Source organism: Hydra vulgaris, chromosome 11 (assembly GCF_038396675.1).
Source record: "Hydra vulgaris chromosome 11, alternate assembly HydraT2T_AEP".
Lineage (NCBI taxonomy): Eukaryota > Metazoa > Cnidaria > Hydrozoa > Anthoathecata > Hydridae > Hydra > Hydra vulgaris.
In genome coordinates, this window is record NC_088930.1 from 23092000 (window position 1) to 23101965 (window position 9966).

General features: G+C 26.9%; 1 long non-coding RNA gene across 1 annotated transcript; it reads left to right on the forward strand.

Moving 5' to 3' along the window:
• Nucleotides 1-554: 554 nt before the first annotated feature.
• On the forward strand, nucleotides 555-972 carry LOC136087217 (uncharacterized). The gene is made up of 2 exons (XR_010641633.1): nucleotides 555-684; nucleotides 879-972. It is a non-coding gene; the product is annotated as an uncharacterized LOC136087217 (long non-coding RNA).
• Nucleotides 973-9966: the final 8994 nt, after the last annotated feature.

Below are 9966 nucleotides of genomic sequence, written 5' to 3' on the forward strand. Positions count from 1 at the left end.
ATTTACATATACATCATACAGCACTACTTAGGTCCATTGCCTGAAAATCTTCCACGAAATACTTACGAACAGTATGGCCAATATAAAGGAGCTAGTTTGTTTATTATGGTTTCACATGGCAATAATTATTTTAAAATTCATGAAGACATTGTTCTTGTGCAAAATATATTGAAGTCATCAAATTATGATACAGTAATTGTATATGAAAACTTTTTGGAAGCTGTCCCCTTTTTTACATATCCTTTGTCGTCATCAAGTTTAGGAATTTATAATATGAGAAGATTATCAAAGAAACTAAGTTATATATCTATAAAGGATTTGAACAGAAAACATACTTTATTCTCATTTGAAGATGGCAATATTGCAGTACCATTGTTGCACAGCAATTAATAGTTTTTAATATTAAAACAATTTTTATTAATTAATAAACTTTGCAACAACATAATTGGTACAGCTGTGTGAATTGAACTAAACTTTTTTAGTAGGAAATGTTTGAAGTTGTTGAATTCGAAACTTACGGAACAGTAGACATCATTCCAGTAGAATGATTTACTTCTGCAGAAGAAGATGAGTGTTTCTGGCCCGACACTGAGGCAAAACATAAGGTTTCGAAGTTAGTGCAGACCAGTGCTAATCCCAATAAGAATTGGAATAAGTACAAAATTAGAACACTTGGAAAAGCAGGTTTACATAACTGAATGTAGTAATATTGTATATATAGTTTATTAATGAAATGTGTAATACAGAATAATTTTTCGTAGTGATACAAATTTTTTGTACTTATTTATAAATTGCAGTTAAATTAATTATATAATAATATAAATATAAAATTTTATAGAAATGAAACGCATGCATGGTATACTTTACAATAATTTTAGTTACGTATCAGAGAGCGGTGGAAAAATGTAAAGTAGCTGAATATTCGTCTGATTTGCAGACAGATCGAGAAGAAGATGGTAAAAGACGTAAAAGGTACATTTCTGCATTTATATTATATAAAAGAAATCTTGTGATGTATTTCACATAAAATTTACAATTTAACTAATTGAAGTAATATATTACAGAGCATACAATGATAAATTCAGAGTCTAAACTAAATTGATTTACTTTTTTAAAGTTTATTTCTTATGTGCTGTATAGTTTAAAACCTACAAACGTGTTACTACCATAGGCCAGTGGTAAAGGTTAATGTAATTATATATTGCAATTCGCATGGTATCGAGAGAGTCGGCATTTTTCAAGTGTCGTATAAATTATACATTAGAGCTATTATAAAATAACTGACAAGGCAAAAGGTTTGTTAACCGAATTAGTAAAACTATAGCAGAATTGATTTGATCACTAAACTAGCTTTGTATCAAGTTTCTGTACCGTCTCATTTTTTCACAAACACATTGTTCTTTTTGGAAAATTATTGCACCGGCAGATGATATTAACAGTGATAGTGATACAAGTTCAAAAATTTCATCAAAAAAAAAGAAAAAATGTCATAAATTATCTGACCGGCAAACTGAATTTTTACCTCCAGCACCCCCCACTGAATTTAGTAAGACAATATCTGCTGCTGAATTATCCATGCAGCCCACCAAACCTCACAAGGTCAGTTTTGTTAATTAAATTTCTCATAACAAGAGTGTACATAAATTCTGCATTGTTGAAGTTACGGAATATTAATTAATATATTGATGTAACATTTTACCTTGGCATAATTTGTAATTTTGAATGGCTAATCCAGACATTTATAATTTAATTATACTATATATATGTATATATATATATATATATATATATATATATATATATATATATATATATATATATATATATATATACACACACGCGCATATTTTTGAATATGCAAAAAAGATGTAATATGCTAACGAAAACAAGATAATGGCTGCTTTTTTAACGACTACTTTTTAATTCAAGGTCATCCAAAAAGTAATATTTATAACCAAACTTTGAAATGTTTATTATCGATCTGGTCTGGTGATGACACTAAAAGAAATAATTATTTCTGTTTTAAATTACATTACATTAATCTAACACTTGAATAGTTTTACTTCACTGAAATTTAAAATTTTCTAGACTACCTCTTTAAGCGTGTTACCATTTATGAAGGGACTGTAACCAAAAAGATGTTGAACAACAAGTGGGAAAATGGTTGGGAGGTGCCAGAGACAGGGACGGTGGTCGCACAGAAGGAGATAAGAGAGAATAACAAAAGAAAACAAATAGTGTTGATGCAGATTAGCACTTGATCTTATTACGTGCACATGCAGATATATACTGTTATTTCGTTTTATTGTTCAATGTTCATTATGAACAATTATTATGCTTTCTTTACGAGTAATAGATACAAATTGTATTGAGCATTAAAGTGACAGTCCAGCCAATTTTAAGTTGACTGTCATTTTATTAGAATTGTGTCTATAAAATTATTTTGATTATCTGTTATTTGTTTTTTCTAAAGTTATATTTTTAAGGAACTACTTTGTTGAAATATGCAAATTATAAATAAATCTGTAGCCAACGAGTGCACAACAATAGCTAGTATTCTAATCCGTGATGTCAATAACACGTGCAAAGACGAAAACGGACCAATGCATGCTGCATAGCAAAGCATTTACGCTGTCCTATACTTGATATTCTGGTTTAGTGACGTCACTAAACCAGAATATTAATTAGATTTTACGTTAGAAAAATACATTTTTTCACTTACGAGCAGTTTATAAACAAAAAATGAGTTTCCAATAATGCTTATTAAAGCGAACACTATAAATTAACATCAACTTGAAATTGGCTGGACTGTTGCTTTAAATATACAGTCTTATTTCATTATTTTTGGTGCTTCAATGTACTTGCTGCATTGTACATAATTATAGTTTTATCATATTATATAAACTTTATAAAGTCATAACTTTATAAAGTCATCGAGAAGTATCCATGATGCCATTATTGAGCTGTAAAATATTATATATAAGGGTATGTGTTTCATTATGTAAATTCATAAAGTCAATAGTACAATATTTTTTATGCACTCGTGTAATTAACAACTTTTGTTTTTAGAGTACTTTTTAGTTGTAATATTTCTAGATTTTATGCATAATCTAGCTGTAATATATTGTTATATATGATGCAAACTTGATTTAGTATATTGTGGTGCTAAATGCATTCGAGTTTTTTGAGTTTACTATTTGGTGAACAAATATTATGCTTTCTATTAAACTTGCAGTCTTATTTCATTATTTATGGTGCTTCGATGTATTTGCAGCATTGTACATAATTACAGTTTTATCTTGCTTTCAGTAACTTTGTAATGTCATCGAGAAGTATCCACGATGCCATTATTGAGTAATAAAAAACTTTAAAATATGTGTTTAATTAAAAGGGTCAAAATTTTTATATGTACTCGTGTGATTAACCAGTTTTATTTTTAGGATACATGACATATTTCTGGATCTTCTGTATAATCTAGCTATAATATAATGTTTATATGAAGCAAACTTGGTTGAGTAAATGCATAAAAAACTATTTAGTCAAATTATTTACTGTTTTCCCACTATAAATGCTTTTTGGGACCACTATAACATACTATCCTAAATTCGTACAAAGTTTTCAAAAAACTATATAGGCCCCACTTGGGTTGCCCATATCGGGCCCATCTGCGCCCCGCGGACACTTTTTCATGGGCCCCAGATGGGCACTCCTCGAGGGGCCCATGTACAAGCCCATAAAGGACCCATATAGGTCCCATATAGAATGCTGGCAGGGATATATATATATATATATATATATATATATATATATATATATATATACATTTATATATATACATATATATATATATATATATATATATATATATATATATATATATATATATATATATATATATATATATATATATATATATATATATATATATATATATATATATATATATATATTTATATACATATATATATATATATATATATATATATATATATATATATATATATATGTATATATATATTTATATATATATATATATATATATATATATATATATATTTATATAAGTATATATATATATATATAATTGATTTTTTGACGAGATTAAATAAAAATAAATACATGATTTTTATATATATATATATATATATATAATTGATTTTTTGACGAGATTAAATAAAAATAAATACATGATATATATATATATATATATATATATATATATATATATATATATATATATATATATATATGTATATATATATATATATATATATATATATTTATATATATAAATGTATATACATATATATACATGTAGATTAATATATATATAAACATATATATATTTAGATGCGTGCTTTGTAGAACTTAGTGTTGTCAACATTCTTTACACAACAACTGCAAAGATAAAAGAACAGCAAGAAATGACAAATGCAATAGTATTTCCTAGTAATTAAACAAAAAAACTTCATTGAGATACTATAAAAAAAGATGTATATTAAATCAGAAAATACCTCTGTGTGCTGTTATAAATGTGTCTTGCAAACATATATATAACATCAATGTTGCAGACTTGAATAAGCATCTTCGATTCAGTGACGAACGTGAGTTTTAGCCAAAACTTAATGCATGGTTTAACAACAAGTGAGACAATTCAGTTACATAAAGATAAAATTGAAATGTCTCAAGAAGTAAGAGTAAACACCCTTGCTGATGCTTCTAAAAATTAAAAGTATCTAAAGTTTACGATTTACACTCCCTTCATAGAAAAACCCATTTGGTTAAACTGATCCTTTACAAAAAGTTAAAGCGAAGTGTGCAGAGTATGAAAAACAAGGTATTCACAAATATTTGTTTCAAGTAATTATTTAATTTTTTGTTGTCATTTCGATTATTTATCATGAAAAAATTATTAATTTTTAATAGTCTTTTCATATTTTTTTGTTTTTAAACTATTTTAATATTTCCTTGTCTTAATTAAATTGTTTTGGAAAAAACTTAGTAAAGTTACCCTAACCCTAACCCTGAAAGCTATACTCATAGTATACTTTTTTGAGATATACAAAAAATTTCTAATACAAATAACTTTAAAAAACTTTAAACGATTCGGTATACTATTTATCAGAGGATAGAATATTAGTACCAGTCCATATATATTTAAAATAAAATTCTTCTTGAAATGTGTTTATTTATAACCATCGGCTCAAAAAGTTTAAATACTAGTCGTGGTAATTTCGCTTTATTTTAAGTTCGCTTTATATTCATAATTTTTATAATAAAAAAAATAATAAAAAAAAACGGGGTCGGGGAAAACTTCGTTTTTAATAAGTTTCTACCGATTTGTTTTTTTTTTAGTTTTTCAGCATATTAAGACTTTTTCCCCGTTAATTTAAAAAAAAATAAAGTTTGCGTGTAAAAATTTTTTTATAACAAAGAAAGTTTTCTCTTTAATGCGCAGACTTAAACTAATTCTAAGCACATTAATAACATAAGTATCTCTATCATGACATATGCCCAACAAATTTTTAACGGTGTTATTATTTTTGTAAGTGCGTAAAGGAAAGATTTTGAACCCACGCAAATCAACCATTTTGGCATGCTATAATGTCATCTCTGTTTTACAAACAGAAGACTTATTTTCTATTTATCAAACTTTTATAAAACGGCATATAAACGCTTTAAAAATGCAAAATTAAGGAGATATTGCCCCAATTAAATTTCAAGTAAAAGTGATTCTGTATAACAAAATACTTATTTAAAAAAAAGCGCGTTTCTATTATAATTGTTGTATTAAATCCAATGATATATTATATAAACTAGATGTCTAACTTGCGGGATTTTTTTTGGACAAAAACGAAGCCCTTTTTTTTTGTTTATATGTGTAAAAAGGGCAAAAGCTGAAGCCAAAGTGCGGAATAAAAGTGAAAAATGCAAGTCAAAAGTTGCCAATAAATTAAAGAAAACTCAAATACAAGTTCTTAATAATTATATAGTACTAATAAAAGTTTTTTTATGAGCCTGTTTTTATTAAATCACAAAAATGCTTTAAAATTGCCTGTCGTTTAACTTTTCTATTCAAAACTTAATTCTCTTTTAATGGAAAACAAATTAAGGAATCATAATTTATTGTTTTATAACTATTCTACTTTCCGCTGAACACTTTAATATAATAAGTATTTCAATTTAAAGTATATTTACTTCATTTAAGAAAAGAAAAGTCAGCAGTATTTGTTTACAACTTTAATCCGCCATTTGTAAGAGCAAAAAGCGGATTTATTTTTCGTATCGAAGTTAGACATTTATAAAATATATCATTGACTTCATCTAATCATATCTTTCAAGTAGATCATACTCTATCATTTTTTCATTATATCATAGTATATGATATTTAATCATTTTAATCACGTTAGAACATAGTATATCATATTTAATTATTTAAATCGTGTTCATCTTTTATGTTTTAACATGTCCATTACCTTTATTAAATTTGTTTTTAAGCATATTTGTTTTTATTTTTTATATCGATTTGATAAAATGACCGAAGTTGTTGACGATAAAGGTTTGTATTTATGTAAATGTGTATGTTACAGATTTGTATTGTATTGTTTGTTCTTAAATATCTTAAAATAATTATGATAAGAATTGACGAAGTTGTGATAAGTCGAAAAAAACTTTTAATATGGTCACCGTTTCTTCAACAAATCGATATCACGAAAATACGGTATTCAAAACGCCTAAACTTTTGGTAGAGATACCGATTTTAATAAGGTTTTCGGCTTTAAAATATTGTTTTAAAGCTCTTTTTAATAATATTTGCCATTCTAGTAACCCAATAATTTAAAAACATTAAGTCACAACACATTTTGTTTAAATGTTTATGTTTATTTTTTGCCTACTCATTTACTGCAACTGAACCCGATCGAAGATAAAAGTGTTTGCTTTGATAAATACAATTGTGTTAATGCTAAATGATTTCAAAGCTTCTTAATGGCAGTTTCCGAAAACTGTTACGAACGGTACAGGAAATAATTAAATTAGAGAGACAGGTAAGTACAGAAAATAATCAAAAATTGTTTTGCCGATTTGGTAAATTATTTTACTAAATCTTCAAAACAATTTTCTCGTATTTTAAAAAGTTTTTATGTATTTTAAAATTGTTTAAATAGTCCACTGTTATATATCTTCGGAAAGAGGACCAATACAGTATCTTAAAGATAAAAAAATTGTTAAAATCAAACAATTGGTTCAAAAGTTATGACGGTTTAAGTACCGCTGTTTCAATATCAACGGAATTGTTTTAGAAACTGTGATCAAAACTTTCTCTTCACTTAAATTGTCATAACTTAATTAATTACTTAGTTAATTCTTATCGAAATAAATTATCTTGATGCCAAAAGATAGATGTAAGAGTGGGCTACAAGTTTATGTTAAACTCTAACCACCGGGCGTGTCAAATAGACAGAGGGGACATCAAACCACCATGTTATCTTTATGAATCTGAACATTTCATTTAGAAAAAATGTGTTTTTTCAAGCAAAGCAATTTAAATATTCAAAAAGGGTATTATAAATTTATATTACACCACCAAACTATATGAGAGGCGCATGTTAACAATGGCGATTAGTGTGATGATGATGGTTTGATACACCATAGCATCAAATATGACCTGTTTTCATAAAAATATTTCTCTTAACTAAAATGAATTCAATTCGTATGCAATATAAATTTATGTTTTACAAGAATTTACGTATTCAAGTGGTGTTTACATCGACGTATGGAAAGGGCGTATATATCCGCCAACCACCCCAACCTAAAAATTATTAAAAAGATCAAATAACACAAATACTGTTTCTTAAAGTCCCAGAAAAAAGTTTTTTCTGTATAAAAAAGTCAACACATTTAACATGAGTTTTACATTCACCACCAAACATTGAAGGTGAATGTAAAACACATGTTAAATGTGTTGACTATGTTTTAACACACCCTAATATGACAGAAAATTTTAAATATGAAATAACTTCTTTTTTTTTAATGTTATGTTTACATTTGACGTAATATATATAAACTAGCTGTCATGGCCCGTTTAAAGAGGTCTTGGTAAATTTATTCGCCGGCGACCTTTTCTATACTTATTCATTACTTCAATATTCGTAGTGAGCTGTAAAAAATAGCCATATACATATTAAAAAATAATGCTTATTGTTTCCTTGTTAAAGCTATGAACAGTAAAAATTTCGTTTAGAATTAACGTTAAACAACTTTAAATGTTACAATTAGAGTTGCATAGGTCGCCGTTTAGATATTAGTACCTGTCTAAATACCCGCTTGAAAAGCGTTAAATAATTACCTACAGAATAAAAAGTTTCACCTGACTGGACTCGTAAAATTACGGGTGTTCTTAAGTCTATTCCGCATTGACCTTTTCTATACTTTTTCTTTATATGTATATCTTAGCTTTCTAGACGATTAAAATACGGGTTTTTACCAAACGGACCATTTTTGTACTAATTTATTCCAAACAGATCATTTCTTACTAACTTAATATTAATTGGTAAAATAAAGTAATTATAAAAACATTCAAATAAATTGGTTTAAGCGCGGGTTCATACAGAATTAGCAAAAAAAAATATTAACATGCGCACCTGTTCCATACACTTAGAGTTTATCAAATCATTTATTTTGAATAAAAAATTTTGAAGTTAGCTACTAATAAAATGTAAGCAAGAAAATCGTCTTTTCACGGTGTTAGATGCCCAGATTTACCTAATAAAAATACGTTAGGCACATATAGTGAATGATTTTAAACAGACAATTGCAAAACATGTATTAAAAAAGAGCCTATAGTAACACTTTTACCCTCTCATCAAAATAAAATTTATTTGAAAAGCATTTGAGGACCTGTATAACAGGTCATTAGGAGCTAAGCATGTTAAACAAATTAAATTGATCTGTTTTTCTGCATAAAACAAAAACAAAAAAACTCATATATGTGAACTTCTTGATATAAGGACTGATAATATTAGATTTAGATATTAAAATACAAAGTGATAGGAAACGCAAAGTTTTTAATATGCATAACACCTATAAAACTGCATAAGTATACAAAACACACTACCCGATACAACTGCCGATGGTGCTTTGGACCCAAGCGAAGCACTTCAACCGGTTTGGCATGCTATATCATCCAATAACACTGTCTAATAAACAATAGACTTATTAAACTTGATAAAACGACATATTAATGCTTTTTAATAAAGAGATATTGCCGCAATGAAATTTTTACGTAAAAGTAAACCTGTAAAATTTGATATAATCTACATTAAAATAATACTGATTACTAATTAAAGAACTTGAAGTATTCATATTTAGATATTTGCATAGACTTTCGCTTACTTAGATAAAATACAAATCATTACGGATTGTGGTTTCATAAATAAAGGTTAATACACTACCGTCTATAATTATTCGAATAGTCATATTTTTTGACATAAGATATGAAACTTTAATTAATTATTGAGAGAAAAAGTGAAAAAATGTCTACCTTAATTATATGTTATATTCCTATTTATTAGGTTTACAAACAAAATTAATATAAAGTTTAGTTTATAATTTACTTGCTCATTAATCATACTTAGCAACAATAACCGCCGCATATATTCTTGGCATTCTACTAAACGACTTATCAAATTAGTCAATTTTATGTCACTAAGTTTTTATGAAAAAGAAAAAATACACAACATGTAATCACTGTATATCAATTTATTAATGCCTAATGTCATGGTAGATTAACAACTACCAAAAATTCTAATAACAGATCAGTCAGTAGAACATGCAAAATAATAAAATCGTTGCTGCTGTGGCGGTGTTTATGATTGTCCATGTCAAAATAAACTCTTATTGTCAGTCAAGATTTTGTGAATACTTTAAATGGCGGAGGTGTACTTGATTTACGAGAACAAGTGAGGG